A 17,804-nucleotide genomic window follows, 5' to 3' on the forward strand; every position below is an offset into this window, starting at 1 on the left:
GTCAAATGTTTAAACAACTGAACTTATATTCAAGGTTTGTTTCTCTTCATTTGTTTTACTGGTTTACATTTGTCTCAGCAACCTGTTGAATGATTCTTCTGCTTTCAAAACAAAATGACAACAGGATGAATGCACACACTTGAAAATACAATACATGCAATGTTATGCATCATAGTGATGCAACCTCCTTTCAGTTTCATACTGCATGTCAATTGAAATCCTTACTGAAATGCACACCTTCTCAAGATTGCGCTTGACTGGCGTGTCAGGCACTCAATTACAGCTGTTTTATCAAGAGAATGTGTTCGTTTTGTAAAATATATTTCCGGTCTGGTGTGGCACCCCAGCTAACGCACAACGTTGCCACAATGTTGCCACAACGTGGCGTGTTAGCAGGGACTGTCTGCGGCGCGCTGGTGTGTCCCGGGCTTTAGAGTAGAGAGACAGTTCAACTGTAAGTATGAACGGCAGAAACGGATATTGCCTTCCCTTTAAGTAGAGCGTCAGGGACAGCCTCCCTGGCTTACGGCCATACTAGCCTGAATACGCCCGATCTCGTCCGATCTCGTCCGATCTCGGAAGCTAAGCAGGCTCGGGCCTGGTCAGTACTTGGATGGGAGACCGCCTGGGAATACCAGGAGCTGCAAGCTTTTGCATCTTTTACACACCAGAGGGCGACAAATCACGAGTTTTAACTTTGGATACACGCAATTTCATCATTATTTCAGATTTGACTTCCCCAAATACACAGGCATACAATAGATCTTGTTCTCCAACGTAAACGGTCCCTAGTAACTAGGGTACATTCATAAATAAATTGAGCATCATGGCTAGAAGTGACTAAATGTTGCCTAATCTTTCTCATCGAGAAATGACACAATTACAGCAACACAAAAAGGAACTCCACCGGACAAAGTTCAGTGCTCACAAGGAGCCTCATTCAACACACACGGTTCCATTCCCATTCATGCAAAGCACGAAAGTGTAAAACTTGGGAACATACTTGAGAGCAAAGATCACATTCAATCTCATTCAAGGCACGGATGTGAATGCAACGGGATGAAATTACTGAAATGATGCCTGCCCTCGAACTGTGATGATGGACTACCCGACTCGCCAATAATATTGGGTTCTGGTGTATTGAAATACAGGAGCTGCTGGATTTGTGTGTTTTCTTACCCCCTCACCATAGTTTGTCAAATGTTTAAACAACTGAACTTATATTCAAGGTTTGTTTCTCTTCATATGTTTTACTGGTTTACATTTGTCTCAGCAACCTGTTGAATGATTCTTCTGCTTTCAAAACAAAATGACAACAGGATGAATGCACACACTTGAAAATACAATACATGCAATGTTATGCATCATAGTGATGCAACCTCCTTTCAGTTTCATACTGCATGTCAATTGAAATCCTTACTGAAATGCACACCTTCTCAAGATTGCGCTTGACTGGCGTGTCAGGCACTCAATTACAGCTGTTTTATCAAGACAATGTGTTCGTTTTGTAATATATAGTTCCGGTCTGGTGTGGCACCCCAGCTAACGCACAACGTTGCCACAACGTTTCGTGTTAGCAGGGACTGTCTGCGGCGCGCTGGTGTGTCCCGGACTTTAGAGTAGAGAGACAGTTCAACTGCAAGTATGAGCGGCAGAAACGGATATTGCCTTCCCTTTAAGTAGAGCGTCAGGGACAGCCTCTCTGGCTTACGGCCATACTAGCCTGAATACGCCCGATCTCGTCCGATCTCGGAAGCTAAGCAGGCTCGGGCCTGGTCAGTACTTGGATGGGAGACCGCCTGGGAATACCAGGTGCTGTAAGCTTTTGCATCTTTTACACACCAGAGGGCGACAAATCACGAGTTTTAACTTTGGATACACGCAATTTCATCATTATTTCAGATTTGACTTCCCCAAATACACAGGCATACAATAGATCTTGTTCTCCAACGTAAACGGTCCGTAGTAACTAGGGTACATTCGTAAATAAATTGAGCATCATGGCTAGAAGTGACTAAATGTTGCCTAATCTTTCTCATCGAGAAATGACACAATTACAGCAACACAAAAAGGAACTCCACCGGACAAAGTTCAGTGCTCACAAGGAGCCTCATTCAACACACACGGTTCCATTCCCATTCATGCAAAGCACGAAAGTGTAAAACTTGGGAACATACTTGAGAGCAAAGATCACATTCAATCTCATTCAAGGCACGGATGTGAATGCAACGGGATGAAATTACTGAAATGATGCCTGCCCTCGAACTGTGATGATGGACTACCCGACTCGCCAATAATATTGGGTTCTGGTGTATTGAAATACAGGAGCTGCTGGATTTGTGTGTTTTCTTACCCCCTCACCATAGTTTGTCAAATGTTTAAACAACTGAACTTATATTCAAGGTTTGTTTCTCTTCATATGTTTTACTGGTTTACATTTGTCTCAGCAACCTGTTGAATGATTCTTCTGCTTTCAAAACAAAATGACAACAGGATGAATGCACACACTTGAAAATACAATACATGCAATGTTATGCATCATAGTGATGCAACCTCCTTTCAGTTTCATACTGCATGTCAATTGAAATCCTTACTGAAATGCACACCTTCTCAAGATTGCGCTTGACTGGCGTGTCAGGCACTCAATTACAGCTGTATTATCAAGACAATGTGTTCGTTTTGTAAAATATAGTTCCGGTCTGGTGTGGCACCCCAGCTAACGCACAACGTTGCCACAACGTTTCGTGTTAGCAGGGACTGTCTGCGGCGCGCTGGTGTGTCCCGGACTTTAGAGTAGAGAGACAGTTCAACTGCAAGTATGAGCGGCAGAAACGGATATTGCCTTCCCTTTAAGTAGAGCGTCAGGGACAGCCTCCCTGGCTTACGGCCATACTAGCCTGAAAACGCCCGATCTCGTCCGATCTCGGAAGCTAAGCAGGCTCGGGCCTGGTCAGTACTTGGATGGGAGACTGCCTGGGAATACCAGGTGCTGTAAGCTTTTGCATATTTTACACACCAGAGGGCGACAAATCACGAGTTTTAACTTTGGATACACGCAATTTCATCATTATTTCAGATTTGACTTCCCCAAATACACAGGCATACAATAGATCTTGTTCTCCAACGTAAACGGTCCCTAGTAACTAGGGTACATTCGTAAATAAATTGAGCATCATGGCTAGAAGTGACTAAATGTTGCCTAATCTTTCTCATCGAGAAATGACACAATTACAGCAACACAAAAAGGAACTCCACCGGACAAAGTTCAGTGCTCACAAGGAGCCTCATTCAACACACACGGTTCCATTCCCATTCATGCAAAGCACGAAAGTGTAAAACTTGGGAACATACTTGAGAGCAAAGATCACATTCAATCTCATTCAAGGCACGGATGTGAATGCAACGGGATGAAATTACTGAAATGATGCCTGCCCTCGAACTGTGAAGATGGACTACCCGACTCGCCAATAATATTGGGTTCTGGTGTATTGAAATACAGGAGCTGCTGGATTTGTGTGTTTTCTTACCCCCTCACCATAGTTTGTCAAATGTTTAAACAACTGAACTTATATTCAAGGTTTGTTTCTCTTCATATGTTTTACTGGTTTACATTTGTCTCAGCAACCTGTTGAATGATTCTTCTGCTTTCAAAACAAAATGACAACAGGATGAATGCACACACTTGAAAATACAATACATGCAATGTTATGCATCATAGTGATGCAACCTCCTTTCAGTTTCATACTGCATGTCAATTGAAATCCTTACTGAAATGCACACCTTCTCAAGATTGCGCTTGACTGGCGTGTCAGGCACTCAATTACAGCTGTTTTATCAAGACAATGTGTTCGTTTTGTAATATATAGTTCCGGTCTGGTGTGGCACCCCAGCTAACGCACAACGTTGCCACAACGTTTCGTGTTAGCAGGGACTGTCTGCGGCGTGCTGGTGTGTCCCGGACTTTAGAGTAGAGAGACAGTTCAACTGCAAGTATGAGCGGCAGAAACGGATATTGCCTTCCCTTTAAGTAGAGCGTCAGGGACAGCCTCCCTGGCTTACGGCCATACTAGCCTGAATACGCCCGATCTCGTCTGATCTCGGAAGCTAAGCAGGCTCGGGCCTGGTCAGTAATTGGATGGGAGACCACCTGGGAATACCAGGTGCTGTAAGCTTTTGCATCTTTTACACACCAGAGGGCGACAAATCACGAGTTTTAACTTTGGATACACGCAATTTCATCATTATTTCAGATTTGACTTCCCCAAATACACAGGCATACAATAGATCTTGTTCTCCAACGTAAACGGTCCCTAGTAACTAGGGTACATTCGTAAATAAATTGAGCATCATGGCTAGAAGTGACTAAATGTTGCCTAATCTTTCTCATCGAGAAATGACACAATTACAGCAACACAAAAAGGAACTCCACCGGACAAAGTTCAGTGCTCACAAGGAGCCTCATTCAACACACACGGTTCCATTCCCATTCATGCAAAGCACGAAAGTGTAAAACTTGGGAACATACTTGAGAGCAAAGATCACATTCAATCTCATTCAAGGCACGGATGTGAATGCAACGGGATGAAATTACTGAAATGATGCCTGCCCTCGAACTGTGATGATGGACTACCCGACTCGCCAATAATATTGGGTTCTGGTGTATTGAAATACAGGAGCTGCTGGATTTGTGTGTTTTCTAACCCCCTCACCATAGTTTGTCAAATGTTTAAACAACTGAACTTATATTCAAGGTTTGTTTCTCTTCATATGTTTTACTGGTTTACATTTGTCTCAGCAACCTGTTGAATGATTCTTCTGCTTTCAAAACAAAATGACAACAGGATGAATGCACACACTTGAAAATACAATACATGCAATGTTATGCATCATAGTGATGCAACCTCCTTTCAGTTTCATACTGCATGTCAATTGAAATCCTTACTGAAATGCACACCTTCTCAAGATTGCGCTTGACTGGCGTGTCAGGCACTCAATTACAGCTGTTTTATCAAGAGAATGTGTTCGTTTTGTAATATATAGTTCCGGTCTGGTGTGGCACCCCAGCTAACGCACAACGTTGCCACAATGTTGCCACAACGTGGCGTGTTAGCAGGGACTGTCTGCAGCGTGCTGGTGTGTCCCGGACTTTAGAGTAGAGAGACAGTTCAACTGCAAGTATGAGTGGCAGAAACGGATATTGCCTTCCCTTTAAGTAGAGGGTCAGGGACAGCCTCCCTGGCTTACGGCCATACTAGTCTGAATACGCCCGATCTCGTCCGATCTCGGAAGCTAAGCAGGTTCGGGCCTGGTTAGTACTTGGATGGGAGACCGCCTGGGAATACCAGGTGCTGTAAGCTTTTGCATCTTTTACACACCAGAGGGCGACAAATCACGAGTTTTAACTTTGGATACACGCAATTTCATCATTATTTCAGATTTGACTTCCCCAAATTCACAGGCATACAATAGATCTTGTTCTCCAACGTAAACGGTCCCTAGTAACTAGGGTACATTCGTAAATAAATTGAGCATCATGGCTAGAAGTGACTAAATGTTGCCTAATCTTTCTCATCGAGAAATGACACAATTACAGCAACACAAAAAGGAACTCCACCGGGCAATGTTCAGTGTTCACAAGGAGCCTCATTCAACACGCACGGTTCCAATCCCATTCATGCAAAGCACGAAAGTGTAAAACTTGGGAACATACTTGAGAGCAAAGATCACATTCAATCTCATTCAAGGCACGGATGTGAATGCAACGGGATGAAATTACTGAAATGATGCCTGCCCTCGAACTGTGATGATGGACTACCCGACTCGCCAATAATATTGGGTTCTGGTGTATTGAAATACAGGAGCTGCTGGATTTGTGTGTTTTCTTACCCCCTCACCATAGTTTGTCAAATGTTTAAACAACTGAACTTATATTCAAGGTTTGTTTCTCTTCATATGTTTTACTGGTTTACATTTGTCTCAGCAACCTGTTGAATGATTCTTCTGCTTTCAAAACAAAATGACAACAGGATGAATGCACACACTTGAAAATATAATACATGCAATGTTATGCATCATAGTGATGCAACCTCCTTTCAGTTTCATACTGCATGTCAATTGAAATCCTTACTGAAATGCACACCTTCTCAAGATTGCGCTTGACTGGCGTGTCAGGCACTCAATTACAGCTGTTTTATCAAGACAATGTGTTCGTTTTGTAAAATATAGTTCCGGTCTGGTGTGGCACCCCAGCTAACGCACAACGTTGCCACAACGTTGCCACAACGTTTCGTGTTAGCAGGGACTGTCTGCGGCGCGCTGGTGTGTCCCGGACTTTAGAGTAGAGAGACAGTTCATTTGCAAGTATGAGCGGCAGAAACGGATATTGCCTTCCCTTTAAGTAGAGCGTCAGGGACAGCCTCCCTGGCTTACGGCCATACTAGCCTGAATACGCCCGATCTCGTCCGATCTCGGAAGCTAAGCAGGCTCGGGCCTGGTCAGTACTTGGATGGTAGACGGCCTGGGAATACCAGGTGCTGTAAGCTTTTGCATCTTTTACACACCAGAGGGCGACAAATCACGAGTTTTAACTTTGGATACACGCAATTTCATCATTATTTCAGATTTGACTTCCCCAAATACACAGGCATACAATAGATCTTGTTCTCCAACGTAAACGGTCCCTAGTAACTAGGGTACATTCGTAAATAAATTGAGCATCATGGCTAGAAGTGACTAAATGTTGCCTAATCTTTCTCATCGAGAAATGACACAATTACAGCAACACAAAAAGGAACTCCACCGGACAAAGTTCAGTGCTCACAAGGAGCCTCATTCAACACACACGGTTCCATTCCCATTCATGCAAAGCACGAAAGTGTAAAACTTGGGAACATACTTGAGAGCAAAGATCACATTCAATCTCATTCAAGGCACGGATGTGAATGCAACGGGATGAAATTACTGAAATGATGCCTGCCCTCGAACTGTGATGATGGACTACCCGACTCGCCAATAATATTGGGTTCTGGTGTATTGAAATACAGGAGCTGCTGGATTTGTGTGTTTTCTTACCCCCTCACCATAGTTTGTCAAATGTTTAAACAACTGAACTTATATTCAAGGTTTGATTCTCTTCATATGTTTTACTGGTTTACATTTGTCTCAGCAACCTGTTGAATGATTCTTCTGCTTTCAAAACAAAATGACAACAGGATGAATGCACACACTTGAAAATACAATACATGCAATGTTATGCATCATAGTGATGCAACCTCCTTTCAGTTTCATACTGCATGTCAATTGAAATCCTTACTGAAATGCACACCTTCTCAAGATTGCGCTTGACTGGCGTGTCAGGCACTCAATTACAGCTGTTTTATCAAGAGAATGTGTTCGTTTTGTAATATATAGTTCCGGTCTGGTGTGGCACCCCAGCTAACGCACAACGTTGCCACAACGTTTCGTGTTAGCAGGGACTGTCTGCGGCGCGCTGGTGTGTCCCGGACTTTAGAGTAGAGAGACAGTTCAACTGCAAGTATGAGCGGCAGAAACGGATATTGCCTTCCCTTTATGTAGAGCATCAGGGACAGCCTGCCCGGCTTACGGCCATACTAGCCTGAATACGCCCGATCTCGTCCGATCTCGGAAGCTAAGCAGGCTCCGGCCTGGTCAGTACTTGGATGGGAGACTGCCTGGGAATACCAGGTGCTGTAAGCTTTTCCATCTTTTACACACCAGAGGGCGACAAATCACGAGTTTTAACTTTGGATACACGCAATTTCATCATTATTTCAGATTTGACTTCCCCAAATACACAGGCATACAATAGATCTTGTTCTCCAACGTAAACGGTCCCTAGTAACTAGGGTACATTCGTAAATAAATTGAGCATCATGGCTAGAAGTGACTAAATGTTGCCTAATCTTTCTCATCGAGAAATGACACAATTACAGCAACACAAAAAGGAACTCCACCGGACAAAGTTCAGTGCTCACAAGGAGCCTCATTCAACACACACGGTTCCATTCCCATTCATGCAAAGCACGAAAGTGTAAAACTTGGGAACATACTTGAGAGCAAAGATCACATTCAATCTCATTCAAGGCACGGATGTGAATGCAACGGGATGAAATTACTGAAATGATGCCTGCCCTCGAACTGTGATGATGGACTACCCGACTCGCCAATAATATTGGGTTCTGGTGTATTGAAATACAGGAGCTGCTGGATTTGTGTGTTTTCTTACCCCCTCACCATAGTTTGTCAAATGTTTAAACAACTGAACTTATATTCAAGGTTTGTTTCTCTTCATATGTTTTACTGGTTTACATTTGTCTCAGCAACCTGTTGAATGATTCTTCTGCTTTCAAAACAAAATGACAACAGGATGAATGCACACACTTGAAAATACAATACATGCAATGTTTTGCATCATAGTGAAGCAACCTCCTTTCAGTTTCATACTGCATGTCAATTGAAATCCTTACTAAAATGCACACCTTCTCAAGATTGCGCTTTACTGGTGTGTCAGGAACTCAATTACAGCTGTATTATCAAGACAATGTGTTCGTTTTGTAAAATATAGTTCCGGTCTGGTGTGGCACCCCAGCTAACGCACAACGTTGCCACAACGTTTCGTGTTAGCAGGGACTGTCTGCGGCGCGCTGGTGTGTCCCGGACTTTAGAGTAGAGAGACAGTTCAACAGCAAGTATGAGCGACAGAAACGGATATTGCCTTCCCTTTAAGTAGAGCGTCAGGGACAGCTTCCCTGGCTTACGGCCATACTAGCCTGAATACGCCCGATCTCGTCCGATCTTGGAAGCTAAGCAGGCTCGGGCCTGGTCAGTACTTGGATGGGAGACCGCCTGGGAATACCAGGTGCTGTAAGTTTTTGCATCTTTTACACACCAGAGGGCAACAAATCACGAGTTTTAACTTTGGATACACGCAATTTCATCATTATTTCAGATTTGACTTCCCCAAATACACAGGCATACAATAGATCTTGTTCTCCAACGTAAACGGTCCCTAGTAACTAGGGTACATTCGTAAATAAATTGAGCATCATGGCTAGAAGTGACTAAATGTTGCCTAATCTTTCTCATCGAGAAATGACACAATTACAGCAACACAGAAAGGAACTCCACCGGACAAAGTTCAGTGCTCACAAGGAGCCTCATTCAACACACACGGTTCCATTCCCATTCATGCAAAGCACGAAAGTGTAAAACTTGGGAACATACTTGAGAGCAAAGATCACATTCAATCTCATTCAAGGCACGGATGTGAATGCAACGGGATGAAATTACTGAAATGATGCCTGCCCTCGAACTGTGATGATGGACTACCCGACTCGCCAATAATATTGGGTTCTGGTGTATTGAAATACAGGAGCTGCTGGATTTGTGTGTTTTCTTACCCCCTCACCATAGTTTGTCAAATGTTTATACAACTGAACTTATATTCAAGGTTTGTTTCTCTTCATATGTTTTACTGGTTTACATTTGTCTCATCAACCTGTTGAATGATTCTTCTGCTTTCAAAACAAAATGACAACAGGATGAATGCACACACTTGAAAATACAATACATGCAATGTTATGCATCATAGTGATGCAACCTCCTTTCAGTTTCATACTGCATGTCAATTGAAATCCTTACTGAAATGCACACCTTCTCAAGATTGCGCTTGACTGGCGTGTCAGGCACTCAATTACAGCTGTTTTATCAAGACAATGTGTTCGTTTTGTAAAATATAGTTCCGGTCTGGTGTGGCACCCCAGCTAACGCACAACGTTGCCACAACGTTTCGTGTTAGCAGGGACTGTCTGCGGCGCGCTGGTGTGTCCCGGACTTTAGAGTAGAGAGACAGTTCAACTGCAAGTATGAGCGGCAGAAACGGATATTGCCTTCCCTTTAAGTAGAGCGTCAGGGACAGCTTCCCCGGCTTACGGCCATACTAGCCTGAATACGCCCGATATCGTCCGATCTCGGAAGCTAAGCAGGCTCGGGCCTGGTCAGTACTTGGATGGGAGACCGCCTGGGAATACCAGGTGCTGTAAGCTTTTGCATCTTTTACACACCAGAGGGCGACAAATCACGAGTTTTAACTTTGGATACACGCAATTTCATCATTATTTCAGATTTGACTTCCCCAAATACACAGGCATACAATAGATCTTGTTCTCCAACGTAAACGGTCCCTAGTAACTAGGGTACATTCGTAAATAAATTCAGCATCATGGCTAGAAGTGACTAAATGTTGCCTAATCTTTCTCATCGAGAAATGACACAATTACAGCAACACAAAAAGGAACTCCACCGGACAAAGTTCAGTGCTCACAAGGAGCCTCATTCAACACACACGGTTCCATTCCCATTCATGCAAAGCACGAAAGTGTAAAACTTGGGAACATACTTGAGAGCAAAGATCACATTCAATCTCATTCAAGGCACGGATGTGAATGCAACGGGATGAAATTACTGAAATGATGCCTGCCCTCGAACTGTTATGATGGACTACCCGACTCGCCAATAATATTGGGTTCTGGTGTATTGAAATACAGGAGCTGCTGGATTTGTGTGTTTTCTTACCCCCTCACCATAGTTTGTCAAATGTTTAAACAACTGAACTTATATTCAAGGTTTGTTTCTCTTCATATGTTTTACTGGTTTACATTTGTCTCAGCAACCTGTTGAATGATTCTTCTGCTTTCAAAACAAAATGACAACAGGATGAATGCACACACTTGAAAATACAATACATGCAATGTTATGCATCATAGTGATGCAACCTCCTTTCAGTTTCATACTGCATGTCAATTGAAATCCTTACTGAAATGCACACCTTCTCAAGATTGCGCTTGACTGGCGTGTCAGGCACTCAATTACAGCTGTATTATCAAGACAATGTGTTCGTTTTGTAAAATATAGTTCCGGTCTGGTGTGGCACCCCAGTTAACGCACAACGTTGCCACAACGTTTCGTGTTAGCAGGGACTGTCTGCGGCGCGCTGGTGTGTCCCGGACTTTAGAGTAGAGAGACAGTTCAACTGCAAGTATGAGCGGCAGAAACGGATATTGCCTTCCCTTTAAGTAGAGCATCAGGGACAGCCTCCCCGGCTTACGGCCATACTAGCCTGAATACGCCCGATCTCGTCCGATCTCGGAAGCTAAGCAGGCTCCGGCCTGGTCAGTACTTGGATGGGAGACCGCCTGGGAATACCAGGTGCTGTAAGCTTTTGCATCTTTTACACACCAGAGGGCGACAAATCACGAGTTTTAACTTTGGATACACGCAATTTCATCATTATTTCAGATTTGACTTCCCCAAATACACAGGCATACAATAGATCTTGTTCTCCAATGTAAACGGTCCCTAGTAACTAGGGTACATTCGTAAATAAATTGAGCATCATGGCTAGAAGTGACTAAATGTTGCCTAATCTTTCTCATCGAGAAATGACACAATTACAGCAACACAAAAAGGAACTCCACCGGACAAAGTTCAGTGCTCACAAGGAGCCTCATTCAACACACAAGGTTCCATTCCCATTCATGCAAAGCACGAAAGTGTAAAACTTGGGAACATACTTGAGAGCAAAGATCACATTCAATCTCATTCAAGGCACGGATGTGAATGCAACGGGATGAAATTACTGAAATGATGCCTGCCCTCGAACTGTGATGATGGACTACCCGACTCGCCAATAATATTGGGTTCTGGTGTATTGAAATACAGGAGCTGCTGGATTTGTGTGTTTTCTTACCCCCTCACCATAGTTTGTCAAATGTTTAAACAACTGAACTTATATTCAAGGTTTGTTTCTCTTCATATGTTTTACTGGTTTACATTTGTCTCAGCAACCTGTTGAATGATTCTTCTGCTTTCAAAACAAAATGACAACAGGATGAATGCACACACTTGAAAATACAATACATGCAATGTTATGCATCATAGTGATGCAACCTCCTTTCAGTTTCATACTGCATGTCAATTGAAATCCTTACTGAAATGCACACCTTCTCAAGATTGCGCTTGACTGGCATGTCAGGCACTCAATTACAGCTGTATTATCAAGACAATGTGTTCGTTTTGTAAAATATAGTTCCGGTCTGGTGTGGCACCCCAGCTAACGCACAACGTTGCCACAACGTTTCGTGTTAGCAGGGACTGTCTGCGGCGCGCTGGTGTGTCCCGGACTTTAGAGTAGAGAGACAGTTCAACTGCAAGTATGAGCGGCAGAAACGGATATTGCCTTCCCTTTAAGTAGAGCGTCAGGGACAGCTTCCCTGGCTTACGGCCATACTAGCCTGAATACGCCCGATTTCGTCCGATCTCGGAAGCTAAGCAGGCTCGGGCCTGGTCAGTACTTGGATGGGAGACCGCCTGGGAATACCAGGTGCTGTAAGCTTTTGCATCTTTTACACACCAGAGGGCGACAAATCACGAGTTTTAACTTTGGATACACGCAATTTCATCATTATTTCAGATTTGACTTCCCCAAATACACAGGCATACAATAGATCTTGTTCTCCAACGTAAACGGTCCCTAGTAACTAGGGTACATTCGTAAATAAATTGAGCATCATGGCTAGAAGTGACTAAATGTTGCCTAATCTTTCTCATCGAGAAATGACACAATTACAGCAACACAAAAAGGAACTCCACCGGACAAAGTTCAGTGCTCACAAGGAGCCTCATTCAACACACACGGTTCCATTCCCATTCATGCAAAGCACGAAAGTGTAAAACTTGGGAACATACTTGAGAGCAAAGATCACATTCAATCTCATTCAAGGCACGGATGTGAATGCAACGGGATGAAATTACTGAAATGATGCCTGCCCTCGAACTGTGATGATGGACTACCCGACTCGCCAATAATATTGGGTTCTGGTGTATTGAAATACAGGAGCTGCTGGATTTGTGTGTTTTCTTACCCCCTCACCATAGTTTGTCAAATGTTTAAACAACTGAACTTATATTCAAGGTATGTTTCTCTTCATATGTTTTACTGGTTTACATTTGTCTCAGCAACCTGTTGAATGATTCTTCTGCTTTCAAAACAAAATGACAACAGGATGAATGCACACACTTGAAAATACAATACATGCAATGTTATGCATCATAGTGATGCAACCTCCTTTCAGTTTCATACTGCATGTCAATTGAAATCCTTACTGAAATGCACACCTTCTCAAGATTGCGCTTGACTGGCGTGTCAGGCACGCAATTACAGCTGTTTTATCAAGACAATGTGTTCGTTTTGTAATATATAGTTCCGGTCTGGTGTGGCACCCCAGCTAACGCACAACGTTGCCACAATGTTGCCACAACGTGGCATGTAAGAAGGGACTGGCTGCAGCGCGCTGGTGTGTCCCGGGCTTTAGAGTAGAGAGACAGTTCAACTGCAAGTATGAGCGGCAGAAACGGATATTGCCTTCCCTTTAAGTAGAGCGTCAGGGACAGCTTCCCTGGCTTACGGCCATACTAGCCTGAATACGCCCGATCTCGGAAGCTAAGCAGGCTCGGGCCTGGTCAGTACTTGGATGGGAGACCGCCTGGGAATACCAGGTGCTGTAAGCTTTTGCATCTTTTACACACCAGAGGGCGACAAATCACGAGTTTTAACTTTGGATACACGCAATTTCATCATTATTTCAGATTTGACTTCCCCAAATACACAGGCATACAATAGATCTTGTTCTCCAACGTAAACGGTCCCTAGTAACTAGGGTACATTCGTAAATAAATTGAGCATCATGGCTAGAAGTGACTAAATGTTGCCTAATCTTTCTCATCGAGAAATGACACAATTACAGCAACACAAAAAGGAACTCCACCGGACAAAGTTCAGTGCTCACAAGGAGCCTCATTCAACACACACGGTTCCATTCCCATTCATGCAAAGCACGAAAGTGTAAAACTTGGGAACATACTTGAGAGCAAAGATCACATTCAATCTCATTCAAGGCACGGATGTGAATGCAACGGGATGAAATTACTGAAATGATGCCTGCCCTCGAACTGTGATGATGGACTACCCGACTCGCCAATAATATTGGGTTCTGGTGTATTGAAATACAGGAGCTGCTGGATTTGTGTGTTTTCTTACCCCCTCACCATAGTTTGTCAAATGTTTAAACAACTGAACTTATATTCAAGGTTTGTTTCTCTTCATATGTTTTACTGGTTTACATTTGTCTCAGCAACCTGTTGAATGATTCTTCTGCTTTCAAAACAAAATGACAACAGGATGAATGCACACACTTGAAAATACAATACATGCAATGTTATGCATCATAGTGATGCAACCTCCTTTCAGTTTCATACTGCATGTCAATTGAAATCCTTACTGAAATGCACACCTTCTCAAGATTGCGCTTGACTGGCGTGTCAGGCACTCAATTACAGCTGTTTTATCAAGAGAATGTGTTCGTTTTGTAATATATAGTTCCGGTCTGGTGTGGCACCCCAGCTAACGCACAACGTTGCCACAATGTTGCCACAACGTGGCGTGTTAGCAGGGACTGTCTGCGGCGCGCTGGTGTGTCCCGGGCTTTAGAGTAGAGAGACAGTTCAACTGCAAGTATGAACGGCAGAAACGGATATTGCCTTCCCTTTAAGTAGAGCGTCAGGGACAGCCTCCCTGGCTTACGGCCATACTAGCCTGAATACGCCCGATCTCGTCCGATCTCGGAAGCTAAGCAGGCTCGGGCCTGGTCAGTACTTGGATGGGAGAGCGCCTGGGAATACCAGGTGCTGTAAGCTTTTGCATCTTTTACACACCAGAGGGCGACAAATCACGAGTTTTAACTTTGGATACACGCAATTTCATCATTATTTCAGATTTGACTTCCCCAAATACACAGGCATACAATAGATCTTGTTCTCCAACGTAAACGGTCCCTAGTAACTAGGGTACATTCGTAAATAAATTGAGCATCATGGCTAGAAGTGACTAAATGTTGCCTAATCTTTCTCATCGAGAAATGACACAATTACAGCAACACAAAAAGGAACTCCACCGGACAATGTTCAGTGCTCACAAGGAGCTTCATTCAACACACACGGTTCCATTCCCATTCATGCAAATCACGAAAGTGTAAAACTTGGGAACATACTTGAGAGCAAAGATCACATTCAATCTCATTCAAGGCACGGATGTGAATGCAACGGGATGAAATTACTGAAATGATGCCTGCCCTCGAACTGTGATGATGGACTACCCGACTCGCCAATAATATTGGGTTCTGGTGTATTGAAATACAGGAGCTGCTGGATTTGTGTGTTTTCTTACCCCCTCACCATAGTTTGTCAAATGTTTAAACAACTGAACTTATATTCAAGGTTTGTTTCTCTTCATATGTTTTACTGGTTTACATTTGTCTCAGCAACCTGTTGAATGATTCTTCTGCTTTCAAAACAAAATGACAACAGGATGAATGCACACACTTGAAAATACAATACATGCAATGTTATGCATCATAGTGATGCAACCTCCTTTCAGTTTCATACTGCATGTCAATTGAAATCCTTACTGAAATGCACACCTTCTCAAGATTGCGCTTGACTGGCGTGTCAGGCACTCAATTACAGCTGTTTTATCAAGACAATGTGTTCGTTTTGTAATATATAGTTCCGGTCTGGTGTGGCACCCCAGCTAACGCACAACGTTGCCACAACGTTTCGTGTTAGCAGGGACTGTCTGCGGCGCGCTGGTGTGTCCCGGACTTTAGAGTAGAGAGACAGTTCAATTGCAAGTATGAGCGGAAGAAACGGATATTGCCTTCCCTTTAAGTAGAGCGTCAGGGACAGCCTCCCTGGCTTACGGCCATACTAGCCTGAATACGCCCGATCTCGTCCGATCTCGGAAGCTAAGCAGGCTCGGGCCTGGTCAGTACTTGGATGGGAGACCGCCTGGGAATACCAGGTGCTGTAAGCTTTTGCATCTTTTACACACCAGAGGGCGACAAATCACGAGTTTTAACTTTGGATACACGCAATTTCATCATTATTTCAGATTTGACTTCCCCAAATACACAGGCATAGAATAGATCTTGTTCTCCAACGTAAACGATCCCTAGTAACTAGTGTACATTCGTAAATAAATTGAGCATCATGGCTAGAAGTGACTAAATGTTGCCTAATCTTTCTCATCGAGAAATGACACAATTACAGCAACACAAAAAGGAACTCCACCGGACAAAGTTCAGTGCTCACAAGGAGCCTAATTCAACACACACGGTTCCATTCCCATTCATGCAAAGCACGAAAGTGTAAAACTTGGGAAAATACTTGAGAGCAAAGATCACATTCAATCTCATTCAAGGCACGGATGTGAATGCAACGGGATGAAATTACTGAAATGATGCCTGCCCTCGAACTGTGATGATGGACTACCCGACTCGCCAATAATATTGGGTTCTGGTGTATTGAAATACAGGAGCTGCTGGATTTGTGTGTTTTCTTACCCCCTCACCATAGTTTGTCAAATGTTTAAACAACTGAACTTATATTCAAGGTTTGTTTCTCTTCATATGTTTTACTGGTTTACATTTGTCTCAGCAACCTGTTGAATGATTCTTCTGCTTTCAAAACAAAATGACAACAGGATGAATGCACACACTTGAAAATACAATACATGCAATGTTATGCATCATAGTGATGCAACCTCCTTTCAGTTTCATACTGCATGTCAATTGAAATCCTTACTGAAATGCACACCTTCTCAAGATTGCGCTTGACTGGCGTGTCAGGCACTCAATTACAGCTGTTTTATCAAGAGAATGTGTTCGTTTTGTAATATATAGTTCCGGTCTGGTGTGGCACCCCAGCTAACGCACAACGTTGCCACAATGTTGCCACAACGTGGCGTGTTAGCAGGGACTGTCTGCGGCGTGCTGGTGTGTCCCGGGCTTTAGAGTAGAGAGACAGTTCAACTGTAAGTATGAACGGCAGAAACGGATATTGCCTTCCCTTTAAGTAGAGCGTCAGGGACAGCCTCCCTGGCTTACGGCCATACTAGCCTGAATACGCCCGATCTCGTCCGATCTCGGAAGCTAAGCAGGCTCGGGCCTGGTCAGTACTTGGATGGGAGACCGCCTGGGAATACCAGGTGCTGTAAGCTTTTGCATCTTTTACACACCAGAGGGCGACAAATCACAAGTTTTAACTTTGGATACACGCAATTTCATCATTATTTCAGATTTGACTTCCCCAAATACACAGGCATACAATAGATCTTGTTCTCCAACGTAAACGGTCCCTAGTAACTAGGGTACATTCGTAAATAAATTGAGCATCATGGCTAGAAGTGACTAAATGTTGCCTAATCTTTCTCATCGAGAAATGACACAATTACAGCAACACAAAAAGGAACTCCACCGGACAAAGTTCAGTGCTCACAAGGAGCTTCATTCAACACACACGGTTCCATTCCCATTCATGCAAAGCACGAAAGTGTAAAACTTGGGAACATACTTGAGAGCAAAGATCACATTCAATCTCATTCAAGGCACGGATGTGAATGCAACGGGATGAAATTACTGAAATGATGCCTGCCCTCGAACTGTGATGATGGACTACCCGACTCGCCAATAATATTGGGTTCTGGTGTATTGAAATACAGGAGCTGCTGGATTTGTGTGTTTTCTTACCCCCTCACCATAGTTTGTCAAATGTTTAAACAACTGAACTTATATTCAAGGTTTGTTTCTCTTCATATGTTTTACTGGTTTACATTTGTCTCAGCAACCTGTTGAATGATTCTTCTGCTTTCAAAACAAAATGACAACAGGATG

The 17,804-nt window shown here is 43.4% G+C and overlaps 13 non-coding genes and 2 pseudogenes across 13 annotated transcripts; all 15 read left to right on the top strand.

Annotated features, from left to right (window-relative positions):
- Positions 1-521: 521 nt before the first annotated feature.
- LOC136741247 (uncharacterized) lies at positions 522-650 on the top strand (annotated as a pseudogene).
- A 1,055-nt stretch (positions 651-1,705) lies between these two features.
- LOC136740863 (5S ribosomal RNA) lies at positions 1,706-1,824 on the top strand. The gene has a single exon (XR_010813626.1). It is a non-coding gene; the product is annotated as a 5S ribosomal RNA (ribosomal RNA).
- Positions 1,825-2,879: 1,055 nt separating this feature from the next.
- Positions 2,880-2,998, top strand: LOC136740941 (5S ribosomal RNA). The gene has a single exon (XR_010813700.1). It is a non-coding gene; the product is annotated as a 5S ribosomal RNA (ribosomal RNA).
- A 1,055-nt stretch (positions 2,999-4,053) lies between these two features.
- Positions 4,054-4,172, top strand: LOC136741090 (5S ribosomal RNA). The gene has a single exon (XR_010813843.1). It is a non-coding gene; the product is annotated as a 5S ribosomal RNA (ribosomal RNA).
- Positions 4,173-5,238: 1,066 nt separating this feature from the next.
- On the top strand, positions 5,239-5,357 carry LOC136740995 (5S ribosomal RNA). Its single transcript, XR_010813752.1, has one exon. It is a non-coding gene; the product is annotated as a 5S ribosomal RNA (ribosomal RNA).
- Positions 5,358-6,423: 1,066 nt separating this feature from the next.
- LOC136741176 (5S ribosomal RNA) lies at positions 6,424-6,542 on the top strand. Its single transcript, XR_010813923.1, has one exon. It is a non-coding gene; the product is annotated as a 5S ribosomal RNA (ribosomal RNA).
- A 1,055-nt stretch (positions 6,543-7,597) lies between these two features.
- On the top strand, positions 7,598-7,716 carry LOC136741130 (5S ribosomal RNA). Its single transcript, XR_010813880.1, has one exon. It is a non-coding gene; the product is annotated as a 5S ribosomal RNA (ribosomal RNA).
- Positions 7,717-8,771: 1,055 nt separating this feature from the next.
- LOC136741094 (5S ribosomal RNA) lies at positions 8,772-8,890 on the top strand. Its single transcript, XR_010813847.1, has one exon. It is a non-coding gene; the product is annotated as a 5S ribosomal RNA (ribosomal RNA).
- Positions 8,891-9,945: 1,055 nt separating this feature from the next.
- Positions 9,946-10,064, top strand: LOC136741134 (5S ribosomal RNA). Its single transcript, XR_010813884.1, has one exon. It is a non-coding gene; the product is annotated as a 5S ribosomal RNA (ribosomal RNA).
- A 1,055-nt stretch (positions 10,065-11,119) lies between these two features.
- On the top strand, positions 11,120-11,238 carry LOC136741023 (5S ribosomal RNA). Its single transcript, XR_010813780.1, has one exon. It is a non-coding gene; the product is annotated as a 5S ribosomal RNA (ribosomal RNA).
- A 1,055-nt stretch (positions 11,239-12,293) lies between these two features.
- Positions 12,294-12,412, top strand: LOC136740997 (5S ribosomal RNA). The gene has a single exon (XR_010813754.1). It is a non-coding gene; the product is annotated as a 5S ribosomal RNA (ribosomal RNA).
- A 1,066-nt stretch (positions 12,413-13,478) lies between these two features.
- LOC136741244 (uncharacterized) lies at positions 13,479-13,587 on the top strand (annotated as a pseudogene).
- A 1,066-nt stretch (positions 13,588-14,653) lies between these two features.
- LOC136741119 (5S ribosomal RNA) lies at positions 14,654-14,772 on the top strand. The gene has a single exon (XR_010813870.1). It is a non-coding gene; the product is annotated as a 5S ribosomal RNA (ribosomal RNA).
- A 1,055-nt stretch (positions 14,773-15,827) lies between these two features.
- On the top strand, positions 15,828-15,946 carry LOC136740864 (5S ribosomal RNA). Its single transcript, XR_010813627.1, has one exon. It is a non-coding gene; the product is annotated as a 5S ribosomal RNA (ribosomal RNA).
- Positions 15,947-17,012: 1,066 nt separating this feature from the next.
- On the top strand, positions 17,013-17,131 carry LOC136740866 (5S ribosomal RNA). Its single transcript, XR_010813629.1, has one exon. It is a non-coding gene; the product is annotated as a 5S ribosomal RNA (ribosomal RNA).
- Positions 17,132-17,804: the final 673 nt, after the last annotated feature.

This window comes from Amia ocellicauda, unplaced genomic scaffold (genome assembly GCF_036373705.1).
Source record: "Amia ocellicauda isolate fAmiCal2 unplaced genomic scaffold, fAmiCal2.hap1 HAP1_SCAFFOLD_65, whole genome shotgun sequence".
In the NCBI taxonomy this organism is placed as follows: domain Eukaryota; kingdom Metazoa; phylum Chordata; class Actinopteri; order Amiiformes; family Amiidae; genus Amia; species Amia ocellicauda.